General features: G+C 33.2%; 2 protein-coding genes across 3 annotated transcripts in view; one reads left to right on the forward strand and one right to left on the reverse strand.

Annotated features, from left to right (window-relative positions):
- The window catches only part of nolo (ADAMTS-like no long nerve cord), a 132,096-nt gene that overhangs the window by 95,973 nt on the left and 11,598 nt on the right, over positions 1-24,525 (reverse strand). The gene's annotated exons all lie outside the window — the stretch shown is intronic.
- Positions 8,997-24,525, forward strand: part of Ubr1 (Ubr1 ubiquitin ligase) — a 53,220-nt gene continuing 37,691 nt past the window's right edge. The window contains exons 1-2 of the mRNA XM_074144057.1: positions 8,997-9,124; positions 9,483-9,627. The gene's annotated coding sequence lies outside the window, so the exon portion shown is untranslated. The remainder of the gene's footprint in view (positions 9,125-9,482; positions 9,628-24,525) is intronic.

Consider the following 24,525-nt stretch of genomic DNA (forward strand, 5'->3'; position numbering starts at 1 on the left):
TACGAATAATCTGTTGTTTACAGTGGGAGTTATAAAGGCCCCATTTCACAGCAAAACCATGACCCAAAAAAATTTCAACTCTCAATATCTTCTCAAATAATGGATCTGTACTCAAGAAAACTATAGCATACTACTCAGTAAAACAGAGTGTGTAAAAGCACAAAATTTCATACGAATAATCTGTTGTTTCTGTTGGAATTATAAGGGCCCCATTTCACAGCTAAACTATGACCCAAAAAAATGTCAACTCTCGATACCTTCTCAACTAATGGATCTGTACTCATGAAGATTATAGTAGGTTTGAACCAAATTAAAACTCTCCGGTAGGAATGTTGTATTAGGGTTGATCGTCAATAACTGCATAAAAAAGCGTAATGTTGAAAAATATTTCTTTATTTAGGTAGGCTAATTTAAAAACCGATTGTTATTCATTATGAATAAGACTGATTTTTTTGTTAAAAATCTAAGTGGAACAGTGATTTAGGTATTTTGAATTTCTTACGTCGTTTAAGGAATGTACTTGTTGTCAATCACTGGTCCCACCGAAAATTCGGAATGTCAATCTCCGGTTATTGAAATACTTTAAAAAAAGTAATAATTTTTGGTTGATATAAAAATCGAATTTACTGAATACATAATACAATCTAAAGGAGCGGCACAATTGTACCAACCAACACCTGAGCCAAAATAACGGAAGATATTCTAAACGGAACTCGAATTTTTTCTTAATCTCTAAATTACCGGTCCCTTCACCCTATTTGTTTTGTGTGAGTGCTTTTTTAAACTCATTTTTCGAAAAAAATAAGCATATGCTTAAAAAAAATTCTTTTAGTCTGTTGTTTATTTTAAACTTCTCTGTCATAAACCTATTTATTTTAAACATTATTCTAAACAAAATTATTATTTAACAGTTCTGATATCTGAGTATATCTATACCGATTTAAATCTTTTAAATTTTTAGATCTTTTAAAACGATTCCTGTTTTTTTTGTGATGGTGCGGATTTCAGCCTCGTCAAATTCGATGATAGGTGGGGTAGAATGGTGGTGATGGGTATGGCTTACAGTTTCGTTGAACTCGATGATTACCCTGTCAGATTTGGAGGTGTTTGGATCTGGCACAATTTAGGTGCGCCAGAACCGCCATTTTCCCTCTATTGACAATTTAAATCAAAGATGACTGTAATAAATAATTGATAATTCTTAAAAAAGGTTAACAGAGTAATATTAAAACTGGTAACTACAAATAACGTATTAAAAAAAAGTTATCAACCTAGAGAATACGAGAATCTCCTCCCAAGTAAATGTATAACTGACTAAATACTACAAAAAATGAAAAAATTAAAAGACTAGGTTAATAGAGCATGCGTAAAATTTAATATATGACTTCAAAAAACAAAGATAAGATGATTTTCTCAAAGATAATAAAGTAAAACAATAAAATGAAAACCTCAATGTTTAAATAAAAAGTCTCTAAAGAAAACTAAGTACAGTTCAAAACGTAAGACTATGTACAAAATATGGAACTAGAAATTTAATGAATTTCATTGTTAAGATATATAACCACATACAATTCCGCAATTCTGTTCTAACTTTGTCCCATTTGTACGTACCGTAGACTGGATCTGTCTGTAATAGTTCTGTTCTGTGATAAAAGACAGCAAAATTTCAGTACAAACAGTATTTCGCAAATTGGTGAGGGTACACTAAGTGCCTTTAGTTTTCTATCTTGTAGTAACTAACACTAATTGAATTTAAAATATTCTGATTTAAGTGTCATCGAAATCAAATAAGCCTAGTTTTTTTTTTTTTTACCTGCTGACTAACTAGGGCTATGCATGATCGGTCTGTTTTGTGAAGTTCTGGTCACAGCAGTTGCAGAACAGTGCCACCGTGAGACGATTGGCTAGAACTAGTTGTGCCAGCACTATCCTAGCACCAGCAGACACAATTGCATGCTCATAGCTCTTATACGTCGCTAGATTTGGCTCGTTCCAAGCTGTATTTTTTTTTTTTTTCTAATTTTGCACATTTTAGTTAATTAATCCAGATAATCTAGATGATGTTTAATTTTGTTCTAGGTTTAATCTGAAAATTAACCAGTTAAGTTCTCAAACTAGAATCCAAGCTGATATTAAAAGTCTCCGTGGCATCCAAATAAACTTAAAGTTGATCTTAGACAATGAAGCTTTTAAGAATGAGATTATTTTGATGAAATATACCTAGATATTATTAAAAAACAAATCGTTTTTAGAGTGAAGAAGCTGTTCAGAAGTGGAATCAAAGGTTTGACGAGGAAACAGTGTTGGGGGTCATCGATTTCAACCATTTATTGTTTATTGTTGCTTTTTGCTGATTCTAAATTGAAAAATATTAACTCCATGTTTTGGAATTTTACCCAGATAAGGGGTTCGAATGTTCGATAAGTTTTACCAGGTACTATCACTTAGTTTTCTCTCTTTTTTTTTTTTGTATCGTATTAAAATAAGTACATGATGCATTGATCTCATAATTTTTTTCATGCTGAGCGCGAAAATGAAAAAAAAATTATCTGAAATAATATTCCGTTTAAAAATAGTAGTAATAAAATTTGAGACCAATTTACGCCCAAAAATACGTAAAATATTTTCAGTCGTCGTATATATTATTACGCAAATGTCCCAAAAACTTGGCATATCTTCTAATCGTATCTAGCTGAATCATGTTTCTCTTATTTAGCATTTTTTTAGCCAATAGAAAACGTAAGTACAGATACATCATCGAAGGGGATACAATACACGAATATAGTTTTTAATATTTATATTAATTTTTATAAATAAAGCTTAATTATGATTTTTGCATTGTTTAGAATACATATAATTGAATAGATTTCTTTTGTGGTATAAAATCATGCTTAAAAACGTTCTTTATCTTCTTTAAAACTGTGAGGAAACAGAATAGATTCAATATATAGAAAAGAGCTGTAAATAGTTCTTTTAGATTATTATTGAAAATAGAAATGTCAACTATTTTTATAAAGTTCGTGTTTTACAACTTCAAAATGCGCGAACAAGCATTATATTAGAATGAATATCTATTTATTGTAATGTTAACTAACATTTAGTAAAAATGCTAAGTTTGTATAATGTTTAAGTCAGAAGTCAGTGACAGATATGCAGTGTTTCCACACTAAATGTTAGTGCGAACATCATCGCGAGAATGGGAAATTTTGTTTTGAATTATAGCCTGTCAAGTGGATGCTAAGTAGGTTCATCGCTAGGGGAAGGTTCCACAGAGAGCTGTAAACGATAATAAAATAGAAGCCTTGCATCTAGTAGTACTCTAGTACAGAGTTAGCTGATAGCAGACAGTTTGAACAGGCCACTTGATGGTGCTGTACATATAGTTTCTCCACACTAGCTCTACAATTCATTTAACAATGGCAATATTTTACAGTTTACAGTAATGACCAAACACTGACCACAGTAGTAAACCAAGTGAGAAAAAGATCTAGCTTCACGTTTTCTCAAATAGATAGCGCCTTGTTTAAAAATAAATAATGGATTTTTTACTTCTAATACGACTTATTTCTTGTTGCAACGTTTCTAGCCCTGAATTTTACTTAACGTTTAAATTATCTGCTTGCTTTACACTCGCACTCCGCTCTTCTTTATCTCTTTAATTAGAAATATGTTTTTACAATAATTGATTTGATATGTAGATTCTGTGGATTGAGTTTTCCCAGTTTGAGGTTAAAACAATGGTAGTCTGTGCATGACGGTGTATTGAAAGTGTTTATGTCGGCAGGTGTGGGTTGATGTGTTGTTTACACTATTCTCAAACACTTAACATCTCAGCCAGTCCAAATTTGATATTCCGTACATCACAATGGGATAATGTTGGCAAACTCGTTAAGTCGGTACACGGAGCTACCGTATCAGTACAATAGCGCTGTAGTAATGCTGGTTGAATGAGGCTTAAATGTCTGTAGTTTGGCGGTTGATTAAGGCCTTGGCTTAGCTACCTATTTCAGTTCAGGTATCGATCTGTTTTTAAGACAATTTTTAATAGTGTTCTCTTCTAATATTACATTTAGTGACGCCATTAACTTTTTTCCTAACAAAAATCTGATATTAACAACTCAATAAGATTTTACTCTTACTGCAATTAAATCCATTTTATTCCCTTTAAGTTGATGTTTATTGAACAATCTATTTTTTTGCCCTTTAAAACGAGAAATGGTTAAAAATAGTTCTCCGCGTATTATATATTTATAAGTGCCTGCTGAACCTTAGGGGCAAGTGGAATGTAATAGCCACTTCTTAAGGGATATTAGCCTCTTTGTGTCGGTATCCCAGGCAAGCAACACAAATCAGCACACATTTCTGACCTCAAAAACTGGCACAATGTACGCAAGGTCAAGAAAGATAGTTGATGTGTACAATGCTTTAGGAAACCCACAGGCAAATATTAACTCAGGCCAAGCTAAGTTGCCGTGGAACCCATGCCCAAAAGGATGGATAGCATATGGCGTCAAGATCGGAACTTGTGAGTCACCCTACTGTAAGAAGTCCCAGAATGAATGAATCTTCACATAGACTCCTTTTCATAACCAAAGAGATGATGGTGGTTGAAAAAAAAGTAATGTGTATCGCTGTTCTTTTATTGGAACGATATACAGAGAGACTACGGCTAATGTATAGAGAATAAAGTGTTTCGAAGATTGTGAAGGCCTGTGGTAGCACAAATGCAGTAACACAAGAAAACACTATTTATCATTGTCCAAAGTGTGCCACATTTTTATTTATTCATTTTTACTGAAAAGCATTTACTTCTTTCACAGGAAAACGGGTGGAATTTTCTATTTACCATTTGCACTAATTACGATTGAAGTATTGAGATATACGAAGCAGGTTTTGCCTTTTGTACTGCTTAATGATAAATCGATGTACGGAAGTATGTGAATATCTAAGTTGAAGTTTGGTGAAAAATTCAGGTGAAATTAGTGCTTTGCAGCGAGATAAAAAATAAATAAGTGAAAAACACTTTTTTTTAAAAAAAAAAAAAAAAGTTTGCTAACTTGTATGGTTTCCAAACTTACTCCTTCGAATTCTCCAAAACTCTTCAAACCACCTCAGATCATTCAGAGAAATGTTTTTTAGTGAAAACAACTGGCAGTGTGAACACTTATATGACTTTCTCTAGCTACAAATATTGTTTTTAAATTCTATTGAAATTAGAATTTGTTCTGAAAAATGAAGTATTACTTTATAAGGATAAATGTCTCCATATCTCCCCTTAGAACCTCATTATATCTTATAAGAAAAATATTAAAATTAAACCAATAAATACGTCTAACAAGTTTTTATGCCCACGTTTTCAAATGTATCACTTTGGTACTACTAAGAAAATTACAGAAAACGCGAAAAGTTTTCTGGTAGATCGAACTTTTTTTTTTTGTTTTGGTCCTGGTTTGGATCTTATATGCTTTTATGAGATCATATCGTACCTCTTTTTTTTTTTTAGAGTTTGTGAGATAGAGAAGGAATCAACCATTTCTTCTCATGACGAATTGTTTGAAGTGTGAGGTGATTAGAATGTGTGATAGGAATAGATTGATGGTAAAGGTGCTTCATTTAAAGTTGCTGTTCGACTAATTCCGGTATCTGTGATTGTTGATAGGTATGTAGGACCCAGTGAGGTTTTGGAAAGAGAAGGTTTTATTTCGTTCTCAAAGAAGAATAATAATAGCATCCTGAGAATGGGTTACTAGCAGAAATATCTCTTGGTAAGGCTCAAAAAGTCGAGAAGAACTTGGAAGTTATTATAAATTTCTTTCTCACAGTTGGTAGGACCAAGTTGAAAGAAGTATGCTAGATTGGCAATTTTTTTGAATAAATTCCCATTTATGTTTTAAATTCGTGCTGCTAATTGCATAGAATCAATTTCAAAAATTTAACTCGGTCGCAATAGCAATGAGTGAAATTTTGAAAAAAGGGAATTCTGTGTAGCAGAATACATGTTAGGGATCTGAGCTAGTTTGCTGGGGAGCTGCGAGCATTCAGCAAGGAAGTTAGCGCTACTAATCTAATTGAGTGGAACAGACTGACATGCAGGGGTGGCTCTCGCAAATCAGTATGCAGTCAAGTTGCCAGATAACCCTCACAGTAAGGACAGCTCCTTACCAAGGAGATGGTCCTGTCTATTAGGCACTCCTTACATTCCTATAAAATTCCTTCGCAGATAGATTACACCATCTTACTCTCGTTTAATACTTTTTAAAAATAAATAGTAATAATTGATCTAGAAATACAGTTATGGTTACAAAAAAAAACAGTTTAGAACACTTACATGACTATTCTCAAATTTTTAGCTAAAATTGTTATCAAAAACCCATTTTAAAACATATTTATTTTTTAATACTTCCCCTATATACCAATACAAAGTAAACAAAGTAATGAGAGAATTAAACGATAGATCAATTTCCGTTGATGCCACTGTTCGTTAATCGTAACGTAGACCTGTTTTAACCTGTTTGCATAATAACAGCTTTTGTTTTTCCTCCTGGAGGAGGTCGAAAACGGTTAAGATTGCCGCTTTAACCGAACTTTTTCCTTTAATATTTAATTTCAACTCCTCTCCATTAATGCCAGCAAAATATCTACTGGAATCGTAAAAATAAAATATACATAGTACTTCCGTAACTTTAGTATTAAATTTAATGCAAACCAACGGTAAGAGATAATGAGGAAATTTAAGAGAACCAGTAGGAAATGAGGAGAGATAAACGCAATCAGATTTCAAGCCTCAGCCAACTAACTCTACCCTTCCAAACTGTTCCCTTAATTCTCCCTAATTAGTGGGTAAATATTAATAAACTGGTTTTTATTACATTCTACATTTAGTTTAGTAGTTGAGAAAATCTGTTGTAAAATTCAAGCGTCTTTACACTTTTTACCTTACTTACGTTTGTGAGAGAGAACTATTTTCTTAAGACTGAATTTTTACCCTCGTTGCTTTCAATGTTAATAATAATAATAGTGTTTATTCAAAAACTTATAAACATACACAAAAAAAAGTATTTATCCTAACTATAGCAAAATATTTCAAAACTAAGCAAAACATTTCTCTAGTTCAAAACTTAACACTCTTCGAGCATGGACTTAGTCCATCTGCCGAGTTGACTCTAATTTACAATAACATAAACTACGAAAGTAAACATATTTCTGTATTAAAAATTAAAATGATATATTAAAAATTGTCTATAACTCCAAGCGGATATTGCGTACCTATACAGCTTGGACCATTCAAATAAAGAATAATCTCACCTTTATTGAGTTTTCTATTTCCCAAGTACTGTACCCTGAACTCCAGTAAAATCGGACATTCTCCAATGAAATGGATGATATCTTCAATTACTCCAAGATTACAGAGAGAACAATAATGCCTATTTTCATCCCTGTTTACACTAAAATTTAAATTGAACAGTGCACCGCTCAGCTTCATTATTACATTAATAAATTGTAAACTGTTTTTATCATTAATATACCCGTTTTCCCCTAAATCCAACAATAATTCTTTGTAAATACCATGGAATTTCGCGCTATTTGCTTTTCGTAACAGACTATCTCTAAATTCTGATTTTATTCCCAACATCAATTCATTATTAGACAATTTGATTTTATTTGCTGAAATGTAATTGATCTGGGCTATGCCATGTTTCTTACACAGATCGAGATAATCTTTGTACCAAATCAATTTCTTTTTTATCACTTCCTGCGCTAAAATATAGGGTAGTCGTGAATTAGGCAACAGTAATACTTTTTGTACATAATTATATTGCAAATTGAACATGTAACAGAAGAGCGGGTCACTGTTGGTCTCTAGGTGCAGTATATGTAGTTTGGCGTCTTACTTGGCAGCATAAACAATTTCTTTAAACAAAATGTGTAAATTTTTGTTTTCAATGTTATACTGATGAGAAAACACATTAAGATTAGGCCCAGTCACGCTCTGGCTCCCCAATGCATTTTCTCATATTCACTGATTTAACAATGTTAATTGCTGCAATCCCATGGCTCTAACTTATACATTTTATTCAATTCGATCTTTTAAAACATTCGTCTCCCGCTCACATTAGTTAGTTTTCAAAATGAATAATTCCAAGCTAAAAGGGCATTTGCGGTTGCCCAAAACCTTGTCTGATTCGCTGGTAGTATCTAAACCGAATATTAAGTTTGAACATGCTGCGATTCGTATTTGAATTATATTGACCACATCTTTAATACCTCCGCACGGTCCACATGTCTAACAACCACTTTTACGGATTCAGGATACCTTAAAATGGTGTTTTTCCTACAAAAATTTGATACGACTACTACACTTTTTCTTACTAATATAACTTAGTGAAAGTAAGAAGTTTATATCCAGAAATAAGTCAAGGTGAAAACAATTTTTAATGAATTAATTGCAATCAATACACATTGCAAGAATTTCAAATTCGTTGGGCGTATTTTGAAATACTCGTGTGAAATAGTGAAAATAACAACATTGGCAATTTAAATTGGAATAATCTATTTACTTTGAACAGTAATCAGAAGAAGAAAGGGAAATAGAGCGAGCCAAATGGCACGCAATTTAGGGCTATGCTAGCGCGGCACGCAAAGCTATTGCTGGTTTCAATCTTTACTAGTAATTGCATTTTGTAAAATATTTAGCGTACCCTATCGCATAACCTTTCTTATAGATTATCGTGTTTTAGTTCTATATTTATTAGTGTTTATGCTGCGGTCTCAGTAAAGATGGATCCATTCATGTAGACATAGAACCAGATTTTTACATTTTAACCTTTAATTAGGGCCGTAGAGGGTGCTGCCACAACCCCCATTGTAGAAAATTTCACCATTATTTTAAATTTAACTTGGATACACTGCTGACTGTTCTATTACCTTCCTCGAAGAAGCTAATGAAACTTATAAGACAGGTTTTTTGGACGTTATTTATTTGTTCTGGTTTTTATTTATACCTTTTTTTTACTTCGTTTTTTTTTAAAGTCCCGTGCGTTCGGAAAAGCGGTTATTTTCAAAAAGAAGTATGCTGGATGAGCAACAATGTTTGCTTGATGTGACTCGAAACACACTTTTCATCGTAAGTAGTAATTGATGTAAGTAATAATAATTGATCAGTGGAATTTTGAAAATGGGTTTTACTTAAGTCGGTCGGCTTGCGGCTTATTGTGAAGTTCAGTTAATTTCATCAATTTTTGGTAACCATCCGGCTGTTTATTGTTATTTTTTGTTCACTGGGGCACACTAAATTCATCGAAAAGTTTTCTGGGACTAAAGCAAGAAGCACCTACCTACAGAAATGATGATAACAGAAAACACTCTGAACGAAGTTTACACACTGAGATCATTAAATGTTTTTGAACACAACTGAGCAGCCCGTATAACAGAAACTGGGCTTTTCGTTCTAAATTATTATTAACTAAATTTTGTTTGTTTAGCTGTTTTGAAATGGCATTCTATGATTCAACGTTGCTGATACAACAAGCAGATACAATCTCAGACTAGAGCAAAAAAGGTTTCCAACAAGCTCGTATTTGATGAACGTAGTCGGTGTACTGTACAAAGAACAATTGATGATCAAAGGTAAGAAAGAGACTAGTCCACTAGGGTCTTTAGAAACTACTGTTAGATTAAAAGATAAGTCTCCTAATATTGAGCATTGGACATGATTTATTAATACTGAGTAAAGAGCCTAAAATAGAATAATTTGCTTCTATAGGAATGAAAGTAGGGAAGCAAGCAAACAGTACTCGAGTTGGGCAAACAGTGCCGTGGAGCTGCACTTGAAACACTCCACTATTGGCAATGGCACCCGTCTAACAGAATCACCAATTCTAAGCGAATTTGAATTTAAAATTAGGAAGAATTAATTTTACCTCTGAACTGCCTATTATAAAAACATTCTAAATTTAAATAGAAGAATGAAATCAGTTGTGAAACCATCACGTGGCTATATATAATCAAATAATCTTTAAATTCGCGAGAAAGGGAACTGTAGAGTGTCTGGTCACAAATTACACTTTTATTTTATTCTATTTCGAAAAATATTGGGCCAGTGGAAAAACAATGGAATGGATCTGAGGAATGGTTTGGAGGTTCTCTGGTTTGAAATAGTGTAGAGGTGTGTATGCGAGACTTCTTGAGCGATGATTGCGGTAAGAATATCTTGCCAGGGTGTTGATCTAGTTGTCATGAGCGTGGCTTTGTAAGTGGGAGATTCCCAGTTAGAATCCCGCGTATGCAGTCATTCTTATTACTTAAAAACCCATAATACTTTTTTAAATAAAATGTAGTCATTCGCGGGATTCTAACTGGGGATCTCCCACTTACACAGCCACTCTTTTGATAACTAGACCTACAACCGCCTATCCCTAGCAAGATATTCTTACCGTAATCATAGGTCAAGAAGTCTTGCATACTGGTTACATTAAAATGATGTGATGATTGCTTTTATTTGATGATAAAACAAATTTATTCTGACCCACTCATATAACACTATATGTTTTAAAATCTTCAATTATTATTATTTTTTTACTCTGCGTTACAAATAACATTTTTTGCAGTCAAAGGACCTCCCAAAACGTGTATTTCTGGTGGAAAATTAATATTGAAAACCGTTCACGAATAGATAAAATTGTAAATTTGGTCTTAAATATCTCGACAAATATTAGGGATAACAAAACGGGGTCAACGTCATTTTTTACAGTTTTTTATGTAGTTAAATAATAATTGTCAAAACCAGTGGTATTTATGAAACCCCAATCAGGTTTTTGGCCGTAACTCCGCCAAAAATGAAGATACAGCAACAGGGGTAAAAAATTTGAAAACTAGACAAAAAAAAAAAACATAGTTTACTCAGTGGGTTTTTTCGAAATTCCGCTTTCCTAAAAAGTTATTAGGGATTATTAGAGATGGTGCATTTTAAATGGATCACCCTGTATATTCAAGTTTTTCCACTTGTATAATAATAACAATAATAATAATACAAATGTGGGACCTAATTTCAAAATTACTGGAAAATTGGCTGACTGAAAGTGCCAGATTTTTCAGTATTTGGAGATTTTTTCGAAATGGCTCCTTCGATTTCCCTTAAAATTGGGGCACTAATTGAATATCTGTAGAATAGAAGTTAATTGGAACATCAGAACAAGAAACAGTTTTGTAGTCTATAGAATATCAAGTAATACGAGTATTAAAAGCTTTGTCGGAATTTAAAATTTTTTGAAAAGCTGTTAAACGTAAAAGTGACAGAGAATAAGTTTTTGAGAATTATTTTTTTCACCATTTTTGTTTCTTCTACTTATATTTGTAACAAATTATTTGCACTTATGTTGGAAGCCATATGAACGATTTGAGAAAGTTCTTTCGAATTTGACTGTTCTGGTACAATTAGATGGTAAGTAGTGTAACTTATCTGCTGATCATTTAGGATGTTCCAACAGATACATAGTTAATTCTCAAGGTTTCAGTTAAATGTAGTATGAAATTGTTAGATTGGAAGATCCAATTAGGATTGACATTTAGAGCAAGAGATTGTTTCTACCAACGATTTTTCGAACACACTGTAAAATATTTGTCACTTTTATTTGAAAAATTCGTATTATCGAAGTTTAGAGGACTTCCTATCTGCTTAAAACTGTTTATTGTTGCTAAGTGCTCGCTTTGCTTTTTTTTTTTTAAAAAAATAAACTAAAATTGGCCAATTATAATGTAACGATTCTTGTAAAAGTAAGTTTTTTTTAAATCTCACAGACTCTTATCAGCAGCCCATAGTAGAACGAGTTCATCGATCAGTCATGGAACGAGCACATTTTTAGCGCCGACTGAAGTGGGCCCTTGTTATTCCCGGAGTCCCAGTTTTATTCGTTTATTTTCTCAATTAAATTTTCGATTAAAGAAACACTGGAGAGGTATGAAATAATTAGAATTAATGGCAGTAAACCTTCCCTGGGCCTTGCAAACTAAAACGCAATTCCTCCCTGCAATGATTACAATTCATAATTGGCCAATTTATAATTAACATTGAAATTTTCACCGAACTGCTTGGTTATCATTAATTTAGGTGGCATTGTAGCCGAGCGGTAGGCTAAGATATATTGTTGGTACTAAGCACCATTCCCGGTTTTGTCCGCGAAGTTTATGTACAATAATAATACGAGAAATTTGAGTAAAAGACTATCTCTGCCTCCATCCAAGATATCAGATCGAGGCCCCTTGAAAAAAAAAAGTCCGCAATACCCTCCTTAATTATAAGTGTCAGCGAGCTTCTTTAGACAATAATTTTTATGACATTTCACAGCATTCGCTGATTAGAAGCACCATTTCCCTAAAATATTAATGGGCAATTCTAGAGATCAGCCCAATAAATCTATGACCCACCACAGACTATCTCTGAAATATTTTTTTTTTCTGAAATAAAAGAGATAGGCACTTGTATAAGTAGTTCAGTACACCTGGCGCTCAAGTTGGTTTAGTTAAGTCGTTATGAGCGTGGACTTGTTAGTTAGAGATTACCCAGTTTTATATCCTAACTTCTCCTTTTTAGACCATCACTTTAAGAGCATCACTTCTTCCTACTTACTTCCCACCAACTTTATTCGGTCCAAACATAGTGTGTTAGAAAGAATTTAGTGATATTTAGTTTATAGATTTGTTCAATTTTGGGAGCGGATGTCAAACCATTTTCATTAAACAAAATATGTTTGATAGTAAAATGGATTTATTATTAATGCATATATTAATATTGACATCTGATGCCTAACACATGTCCTTAATTATCTTAATTAGAAAAATCAATAATACATTTTGCGAAAGTGTACAACGCATATAGGAATATGACGTGAAAAACAGACCATGTAAACTTGTAAGTTTAATTTTCTTGATCATATGTTTTTTTTTTTAAAAAAAAAGTATGAAGTTCTGAGTGTCTTTCGTGAAAATCGTGGGGTAAACAAATATCTTTGTTTTGGACGGAATTTCGCTAATGAAAATTTAACCACAAGTTTGTGATTCCGTTCGTTTATATTCTTACACTGAAGAAATGGCTAGCTAAATTTAAACTGGTCGAAAAAAAAAAAAACGTGGAGATGGCTCAAAGTTGCAACCACAGATCGAAACATGGTTGAATAAAACGGTACTAGATGAGCAGCGATTATGGGTATATGAAATTGGTAGCACAAAACAGTAAAGTACATTTTACTTCAAGAATTAGATTAGAGAATACTTTGTGGAAGATTGAAGCCGCATTTGTTTTAATTGCTGGCAAAAAAACTGAAGGAAAATGAATTTTACCACAAATTTTTGGGCGGTTTTAAGAAGAATTCAACAGATTTTTTTTTATATGAGATGAGGGCCTACTTCTACACCAGAAACTACTAAATAGCAATCAAAAAGGAATGAGGGTGGATACCGTGGCTTCGAAGTTGATTTCAATCTACCCTAAAGACCATGTCCGTTGTATGCTGGGAATGCAAAAGGAATTTTTCGTATGACCATCTTGTGAAAGATGAAAAAAATAACTGGCAAATATTTCGCAAGCCTACTGGATCAACTAAATGAAAAGAAGCCCTGGATTGCGAAAGATTAAAAAAATCCTCTTTCATAAGGAAAATGCCTCTGGCCATACAGATGTTTTGTCTAAAGAAAAAGACTAAGAGATTAGAAGTACTAATTGTTGAAACATCCACTCTATTCACCAGTTTTGGCCGCTAAACCATATGGTTTACTTTAGCCGCTGTTTTTGGTTACTTTTCGGAAAATTCATTTCACCACAGAGACATTAGTTGTCTAATTAGTTTTCAGACTTCTCAAACAATAGAAAATCTGTCTGAAACTCTTGAAATTTCATCTTAGAACCAACTATTCAATTTTTAAATAACGTCAGACGATTTTCTTTTTTTGGTTGAAACAGAGAAAATTTAATAAGAGAGTGTTTGATAACGAGAATGGACAGTTTCGCTCTTTAAGTGTGTATCTAATCGGCAGTTAATGGAGAAAGAGTATGTACTGAATAGACTAAATAGTTAGTTACCTGCTGCAGCACTAGCGTGTAGGGCCCAACCGAAAGCACTAACTAATGTAAATTAATGAGTAGATGCCATAGGAATGTAGACCGAGCTGTCTGGATAAAGCCCGGTCAAGTTTGGTCAGCCCGCACCATATGGTCGACAGTCCTTTAAATACCTATTCGGAACTATCACTTTTAAATAATATAACTGATACTAAAACTAATACTGTATTCAATCTTCCTATTACTCAAAGGACACACACAAACCTGATGTAAATCATTCACTCTACTTTCTCTTTACGCAAATCTCAAGATACTAACCTACTCATTTTTTCTATAAACACCGAAATTTTAATGAAATGTTAATATAAATTATTATTTATAGAAAAATTGTAATAAAACAGTACTTTTGCAAAAATTTGGACATTTTTAACTCTTCTAGAACCTTTCAAAGTTACTTTACTTTGAATTTACTCATTTACCGGGCATACCTGAACTTTTGCTTGCCACCAAATGGGTTTATTTTCAAAAAAAAAAAAAAGGGGATGCCACTGCATCATCAAGGTACTTGTACAAGACCTGTTCACCAGAAGCGTCACAAAGCGTAACACCCGTTCGCTCTATTAAAAAGAGCAGGTTTAGTAGCGCTCAACTAGCACGTAGGATGCTTATCTATCTGTACATTCCACTACCAGATGCAACATATTACCTCATTCACTTAATCAACTAGTGTAGTCAAGAACAGAACATAAGTGAAGTCCGAAATATGTACCACAAAAAACTGATTAATCTATTTCATATAAAGAATCTAAGTCCTAAACCGGTCGGGGTTACAATAACCATGCACGCATACGTCACATAAAATCAACGATATTATCAAGCCTAACCGGATATTCAATGGTGCCAGTTCCTTTTTTGGGGGGCATTAGCGTTGAGCTCATTAAATCTTGAAATTAAATTCAAAATTGCGCGGCAGAGCTAAATGATAAAATATGATAATACAAACAAATGATGTATAAAAGGGAATAAATGTTACTTAAATTAATAAATATCTACACCAACCGCGGGGCATTCATTCTCAAAATTCTCACATATGTGCGGTGCGGTAGCGAATCCTGGCTCAGATCCACCCGCTCCAAGAGACTACCCGAATTAACATAACATAGTAACTGCAGGAACACCTTACTAACCTACACGAACGTTTGTCAACCCCAGCCGGTATTGGTCCACTCTGGTAAAGTATTACAGACTTTCTTTCATTCTTAGCTAGCCCTGTTTAATATCATTTTTATTACCATCAATTTTTATTTACCATCAACAAAAACGCCTAATAGGTCTAACATACACTATTGTATACTAAACTTACTGTAAAATTTATAAAGAACTTATGGCGTACGCATTGGATTATACCTTTAAATAAGTGATTGGATTAATAGAGTGCAGGTTGGTTTTATAAACGGCCATTAAATTTTAATAGGCTCGTTAAAACGACTTAGGGGTGCCTCAAATCCTAAACACTTCGTTAAATTTAACTATCTGTTGAATTATCCACTCTAAGTAGTGAGGTGGAGAACGTTGCATTCACGTACCCTTGTGAATCTGGGTACTTTATAAGGTTAGTTACATTTCATCAATGCCCGAATGAAGAAGTGTTGCTATAGTACAAGACTTTTTGGAATCCTGTTTTTAAGCGGAAATCAAATCTATTTAACACTCATCTACGTCATACTCCAAATTCTAATCAACAACTCTTCTCCAAACCGAATTTTCGCTTTATATTAGTTCCTTTTAAGTTCTTTTAAATTTACCTATAATCAAAAGTGACTACTTCCCCACAAATCCCTTCTACAGATACTTTCCTGAACAATTCTTTTAAAAATAAAAGCCGTAGGATATTGTGTTTTTATTAAATATTCAAATATTAAAAGGACATTTTGAGTTCATTTTTCTAGAAATTCCACCAAGAAATAGAAATACATTGTTCAGTAAAGTACGCACAAGACAAGTTGTATTATCAAAAAATAAACAGAAATCTTTGCGATTATTTTGTAGAAATTTAAGTAAATATTTTTAATTTATTAGAAGAGTCTGAAATTCTTTAAAATTGGTTTAGTTTTTTTGGAAGAGGCGACTGCAAAATATCTTTTTTAATCAATTCTCCTCGACATATTCCACCTTTTGAAACATACTTTTGAAAGTTGCAATCAAATTAGTTTGAGTTCTATCTATTATTTAAGACAATTATAATTTTAAAACTATTAAATACACAATATCTAACAGTAGTTGAAACTGTTGCCGCAAAGAAAGCGGAGAAGTTCCTCTTAAAATGTCGCCTGTTCAATCTAGTACACACTGTATAATACATAGTTTTATTTTGTACCATTCTACTATTGGTAGAGAGGAAAAAAACATTTTTAGAAGCGGTTTTTCTTGTACATTCATGAATTAAGCACTAACATTGACATTTGGGAATATGTAAACATCAGAACTATTTGGGAACTCTGTGTGTAGTTCAGTTGGTACAATTAATCTATAGTACAGTGAGCGCTAGAAACAATTTGTAGTTTTTTGTTGGCATTTAAAAGAGAAGGAAGTGGTTAAGAAGTTAGGGTCCTTGCTTTGGCGCTCAACGAACAAATCAATACAAGGCACTTGCCTCTTGTAATGTGAACGTTCCTTTTCCGAAACTGATAGCACACATCAACAGTAAACTAAAGCAACGGCAATAAATAAGCAACTGGCTAAGTAATCAAATCTAGCCATATATATGTATTATAACTACGTGTTATTGTAATAATTGTGATTGTACAAAGTTTCTTGCACAAGGAAAAATCTAAAACTGATGCACCAATAACGATGTAAACATATTTAATTTAGAAAAGATTTGAATAAGTTGTAACACAGAGATCATTTCAACAAAGTTAACTAAATAAACAAAAAAATCACGTCATGCACGTAATATGAGTATACATTCAGACAGTTGTCTTGTCAATCTTGTGCTAACCTGGCGTAACAAGCTCTTGAAGCACTGAAATCAGTTTCTTTTGTCAAGAATGTCCTTTTAGTCGATTACCGAACATGAGAGCAAAACAGGAAATGAAGAGATAGAAGGGTTGACCAAATAAGGCGAGTCCGTTATTCTCTCTCTCCTTTTTCTTTTTATGCTCCTTAACCTGTTGGTGACCTGTCTCTTGACACATTTAGCTTCCAGGAATGGATGGCTTTCACCGTATTCATCTTCATGAATAAACTAGGTGGATAGTCAAATGCTGATTAGGATTCAGAGCAGGGATGATTGTAAGATGATTCTATGTTTTCCATTGAAACTACCCAGACTCCCGATTAGATCCCTTAATGGGTGGTGTTGCTTCAAGCGACACCTCTACCTAACGGAGGCGTTGTGTTACAGTAGAGTTCTTAAATATAAGATTCGTTTTGGTGTGTTTGATATAGGGAAGAACTTACTCATTTATCTCATATGGTTCGGGTTTGGAGAAGATTAGGTTCAATGCCTTTGATCGGAACAGGTTTACGGAGTCAGAGTTTAAACAGTTCCCCTTTAAGATGATTATTCCCTTTGGTTGGATCGCTGTGAATCCTAGGTTTCAGATGTTCCAAAACTGAATGCCAAATTAAAAGGTTGCGAATGTTCTAAGAAGAGTATATCTCTTCCATTCCAGGAAACTTGGCGGAATCGAGGAAACAGAAGAATGAGATAATGACTCAGAAGGATGTAATTTTGCATTTTTTCTTGTCAAACTATGGGCTAGTTTCTACTAAAATGACAATTCTTATTTGACCTGCTAGCATCTTTGTAGAAAATCAATCTTTTGGATTATTAAAAGATATTTTTTGAAATCTAGTACTGATGGGCCACAAATCCAATAGTAATGATTTAAAGTTTTAAGAGCCATATTAGCTAGGAGTAAGTAAATTTATTAATTGGCCAATTGCAGGGAAAGTCTGCTTTTGATTAGTTAATTTTAGGTATTGAATTCTCGCCTATCGGCTTTTACATTACTCATCTACTTCCTGCAAACCTTAATTAGGAAACGGTGATAGTGTGGAAGTTACCTTCGAAGGCCTGGAGGTAGCTGGACATTAATAAGATCGCTATCCCTGATCTTTCTGCAACTGTGTACCCAGTACACCATTTCATCTTGCAGAATTACAACAAACAGTTTGCAACTTAAAACCTCTAGCGTCAAGGGGTTTTGTGAGCTCAAGAAGAACTATTGTTTAAAGTTTTAAGAGCTGTTAGTAAGGGGCGATTAAATGTATTAATTGGCTAATTGCTGGGCAAGTCTGACATATCAAGTGATAAATAAATAATACTCCGTAGTTTCTTAGAACGTGCATTTGTGGTATCTATGAAATTCTTCCGAATGCTGACTCTAGCCAGCCAGTTATGAGAAGGTAAAAATGAAATAAAATAGATAGATAGATAAATAAAGTTTGAAGAGCAGTAAGTTTGATAGAACGAAGGAGTTGGCTTGCAGACGGGCCGAAATGCCCTGAACTAACTGTCGCTTGGCAGCCGACAGCCTCATATTTCAGAACGGCAGCAGCTAATGTACCTGTCAGTACCTATATATTACTCTATGCCACCTAAAGTAATACTTCTCAACTATCACATCGTCTGGCAACCGATAAAAACCAAATTCTAACAATGTATTTACGTCGTTATTTATTTCGCGATACATTATTGCGAACATATGTCCAAATTGAGGGGTATTATTGACAAGGAATTCATCTACAAGAACAAGGTGTGACACTATCAGTTGACTTTTCTCTTTCTTCAGTAAATATAAATAATAATTACACAATTTTTGTAGTACAAGTATTACGTATTGATAAAAAGTACAGAAATTAACTTATTTTCTTATAATAAACACCTCAACCTATTTTTTATTAAGGTCCATAAAGAATCTTGGCCTCCGTCAACAAAATATCAAATATGGAGTCATTCTATCTATCCATACTTTGTCAATAGCCTCAAAAACCAAAGACTCCTATCTTAATAACTGTTATCAAATCGTCCTTGCTCATTTTTGCACTTTATCTGATCCGATATATACCACGATTTAACCATATATCGTCCGCAGTACCTTCTTTACCTTTCTCTTCTAGTATGTAAGATGAATTTCATCTGCCAAAATGAGGAACTCAGATTCAGAGCCATAATTAACGATTGGCATGAAGAAAGTTTTATACTTACCTTTGTCTTTTAGCAGATTTTCTGGTTTCAAACAACTCATTTACGATTAAAAAAAAGAAGTATACAAAACGGAAAAATAAGATAGTTATTTAAAATTACCCTCTAAGAAATTTTGAAGTCCACTAAATGTTATTTATTATTATTCTTATTATTATTATATTAATTATTCTCCATTAACGTTAAAACCTTGTATTCTACAGAGTGACATTTGTGAAATATTTACGTGAGTGATACTTCGTTTGATTTTTCCAAAACCTGGAAGTCTACCAAACATTTAATTATTGTTAATAACGGAAGGAATAGATTAGTACTTAGTGTACAGGACTCCCAAAAGGAGATCCCGATCTTAGTTCAGCTTCTGACCTTAGTTTATTTCTTCAAAGAATCATAAGATAATACACCAAATTTTCTCATCATCAATTCCAGACAATCCCTCCCTCGCTATCTCTTATAATGTATCTACAGTGAAATAGTTTAGTGTTTGGCTAGAGTTCACTGTGTGGAATCCTCATCACTGGGTAATATCTCTTTCGCCGTCATTGTACGAGTATGCCAGACTATTTGCTTGTTACTGGTTCAGTAGAGGAGCAGTAGTAATAAATTTGGAAACAAATTAAAGAAAAATCAAACTAGAAAATGTTACCTTAATAAAACATCGAATTTGATATTATGTATTTTTTTTTTCTTTTGTTGGGCTCAGGGATGCCAAAATTCTAAATACCTGTAGAATATACTCGCATATACTTTTCAATATTACAAACAGCATTTAAATATGTGGTAGATCTAGTCATAAATGACTTTTTAAAAGCGATAGGCGCTTTGTTGCTGGCTAAAGAGCTAACGATGAACTAAATGCGCTGGTTCACCACCATGCTAGTGCATTAAATGGCTAATCTTTCTCAACCAAAATGAGCCGCAAAGCTCGTCCATTCGAATACACACACAATCGTAATAGTATTGCTCGCTTTTTTTACTTTGCATTTGGTCTTGAAGAGTGAATCCTTTGTAGAAGTATGTATGTCTGTAAGTGAGGTGAAATCAATAACCCTCTAGACTTGCACACACAGTCCTACAACCCTTATTGTCCCAACAAGGCTTAATATACCCTGCAGTTTCCTTTATGTTATATAAAAATTCTATCGTGAAACCCTCAAATTGCTTTCCTTTACTTCAATTTTCAAAGTTCTGATTTATCAAGTTTGTTTTAGTTTTACTAAATGTTAGTTTATAAAAAATTTTCAAAATATGCGTATATATTGAAGGGTATATTTCAAAAAGGACAAAAATCACGGACAGCTCAATCGTGGTATTTCATTTTGAATCTATTGTTACTTACTATACTAAAGATTTGGGTGATATCCGACCATCGGAAGTGAGTCTTTATAGAAGTTAATTTTGAGTTTCTCGAAATTACCTTGAAAATGAATCTACGGTTTTATAGCCATTAACGTTTACTTGAAACCTTTTTCTAGTGTTCATATATCTTAGGTACCAAAAGTACCCCCATAAAGTGCCAAGTCAGTATAATGTAGGAAGCTCTACAGTTCGGACACTTTAATATGGAGTTCCTCAGGATCTGTATTTGTTACACCTTTGTTCAGACTTTAAATTAATGATAATGTCTAAACTAAAAGTTAAAAAAGCGCTTTTCAGTGATGATGCAACCATTTTTTGCTAACTCCATGGCCAATAAAGTTATATTCCCAGTTTTTAAAAATTTTCCAAAGCAAATAAAGTTTTATTAGAATAAGAGTAAACTGGTAATTGATAAATGTGTTACCAATAATAATTTGTTTATATAATCAGGTCTTATTGAAGATGGGACAAGTTGCAGCATCAAATAGACTGATCAAACACAACCTAAGCTATTTAAATCGATCCTTGCTTAGTTTAGGTGTCTTCTTTGCAAAATAATTTAGTTATATAAGTTTAGGACAGTATAAGGTTTAGAGTGTATGGATAAAGTTTAACCTACTTTAACCATTGCAAACAGAGAATATTTACATTGCAAACACATTACTGGGTTTTACACAAATTGCTCATGACTGTAATCTTTGCCTGTCCCCCTAATATTCCATTTTATTATTATTATTTTTATTCTTTCTGGTAGAACAAGAGAACGTTAGTCATATTAAAAGTATAATACCAATCTTGGATGTATTTATTTTTTTTTTACAAAAAATCAATTCAATGGACAGAATCGTAATAAATATTTGTGTGGGTTATTATTTACCTTTACAACACTTCGTTTCACGTCTCTGTATGATGTTTTTTCAATCATTGTTGAAGATTATAAAAGCGTCAGTACAATTGTTTTGTTTTTTATCGCAATGAAGTTAGAAAGTTAACAGTGCTAAGAATTTATCAGCTTAAGTTCTTAAAAAAAAAGAAGTAATAATCACTTTTTTTATTGATTACAAGTGATTGTGTGAAATAATTGGTAGAAAATTATTGTAACTGCTTCATAATCTTTGTTAAATGGTCGATAATTAGTACCTTCCTATCGCGGCTATTAGATTAGAACAAAATAATTGCTGCAACAAGGTTATTAAAATATGTAAAATAACACTTTTCGAAGTTAATATTTCCCGATCTCTTGTCGCTCTCTTGAAAACGTTTCATCCGCTTGTATACTGAAGCTTGCTTTTGGCTAGTCTACTCGCTAATCTCGAACTATTTTCATTATTATAACTATAGTCTAATAGCATGGGTTCTAAGTTACTTTTAAAAAGACTACAGGACCTCTCCCCAGTAATAACATTCCGATCTGCCTGCAAAATCACAAGATATCCCCTAAGCTCCAAATCCCCAAAACATTATCTCTTGGAAATGTATCTCTCCCCCCAAAAAAAACTAAACCCAGGGTTGGCAAAAAGGAAAATATTATTTTTGGGATGTGGAGTAACATCGATGGCGTCAACTGGGAACCAATCATAAATCTTTGCCAGAAACAAAGCTGCTATGCTTTCGTTTTTAATAATTTTGTTTATAAAGTACACTTTGTTTTTTGTTTTTTTAAAGATAATTTTTAAGTTTTAATTATTACTATTGAGTTCAGAGAAAGTTTGAACAGTGATTTATTTTATTGGAAAAAAAACATACTTGTAAAGTTTAACTCTTCAATTCTCCATTTTAAGCTGTCTCTCGATTGGATTCAATTGACTATTCAATATCTTATGGCTACGGATATCGCAGGTAAGGCCAAAAAATAAATCAAATAAATGTACTAAAATATTTATTTGGCTGAAAATAATTAATAAATAAACGAAAAATAATTTAGAAATATTAATTTAGAGTACTATTAACCAAAACTACAAGTACTCTAATCAAAATTATGAAAATCTTGCCTCCTTGACTTTGTTTTCAAGACTTTCAATTTATTAAATAGAAAAGAATTTGCATAAAATATTATTGTTAGATCTATACTTATTCAAACTATTTACAGTAGTTTCATTTTATTATTTTTTTAATCGAGAACATAACCAACTTATTTGAATTGGAAGGCAAAACGAACAGACGTTAACTATGCCTTTACCTACCAGGTAAGACACGACTCGCCAAATCGGCAATTTTTTGGTAAACTTTGCTCGAAGCTGTACGATCATCGCCATGGAAAACTCATTGACATAAGTTTTCTCACACGACTTTCTCTTTTTGCAATTTTCTTTAGTTTCTCTTATCTAAAAAAATATATTCTGTGAAAAAATCAATTCCGTTCATTAGACATAATCATAATACTGTCTGTGACAAGTAGTAAAAGAACAGACCTAATTACTGATCTATTTATATTACCTTATTTTACAATTAAGTGTTTGGCAAAAAATTTATGATTGTAAATCGCCACAACTCTATTTCGAGATGATTGTTATGCCATTGTTAAACCATCCACATGGTTTTCTACGGATAGATGTTGGTCATTCGTGGATTCTTTCAAAAGTGGACTGGTTCGTTAATAATGGTCTGATTTAGGTGGCTTCAGAACGGATGGAAGGTCCTGGAGCTGCAGTTTATTTGGCAACTTAACAGTGTATTTTATGGAATGGACAAACGCCATTCAGGCTGAGACCTACGCTATTCTGTTATATTTCGGATGATCAAGTACGGAATTCGATTTCAAAAAGGATTTATATATTGCAGAATAGTCAGGCTGCGCTGATGGCATTAGTTCTTGTGCTTATCAAAGTTGTTCCTCTAGTTCTTAGACGCTAAAACACTTATACCATAATGTGCTGATTCGAGAAATAAGGAGGTTGAAAATATTTCCAAACTAGGTGCCTCTCTGCCATTTGTTGGACACTTTCATTCATGTTCCTACAGGTTAAGAAAGCTTCCTCTGGAGTTAGAAAAAGAAACATTATATTTCATTATAGCTGGTTGCAGTTTGATTACTAAACTTTAAGAATGTTCATCGTGTAGGGTCCATTATTCTTTGTTTTCTTTCCAGCTCATCGCAAAAATGAGCATTCTACTTTCCTTATACGCTAATGTGGTCAGAGCACATAGTACGTAGATCGTATTTTCGTATCTGGATAGGAAACTCTAGGTCCCAATTGTTAGCTACGTTCAGCAGCATACTCAACTGACAATAAAAACAGAGTTGTCTTTGATACAGATTTTAAACTTAGTATTCCCGGTGTAAAATGCATTTTAGAAACTTTGGCGAGTAGATTAAAAACAATATACATTTAAAGTAAGTGGATTTTATTAGAAATGGGTTTATTGCAATATTACCAACTGATTAGTAATTCGAGTACGTTGGTCAACATTAAAGCTATTATAGGAAGCATATTAGAAGCATTTTGTGTTGACATGAATAACACAATAACACTAAGGCTGCCTCTAATATCCCCCAAAATCTCTCATTAAAATAAATTAAAATTTATCATAGTTAACACATTTTACGTGACCCAACATAATAATGTCTACAGTAGGGTGGTGTAAGGTCTCGAACTGGAGCACTAGGGGTCTGGACTAAACCAGCTGCTAGGGTGGCCTACGCGCCCAACGTCTCACCACCGTTTTCTGCACATATTTAGAGACAAGAGGAGCATTCCAAGTCTATGGAATATTTCTTACATAAAAGTAGAAGTTTATTACGCAGGGTGTACCAGGTTGAATAAACCGTACCCCTAGGAGATGATTCTATAACTTGTACAACAGATTTAAAAGAAAAAACACCACGAATATATAGTATAAAGAAAGATATCGAAGACCTGGGGAACCACATGGCTTTTAATATGCTAATAAATCTACAAAA

This window comes from Rhodnius prolixus, unplaced genomic scaffold (assembly GCF_049639745.1).
Source record: "Rhodnius prolixus isolate KJV_2025 unplaced genomic scaffold, Rpr scaffold_30, whole genome shotgun sequence".
Lineage (NCBI taxonomy): Eukaryota > Metazoa > Arthropoda > Insecta > Hemiptera > Reduviidae > Rhodnius > Rhodnius prolixus.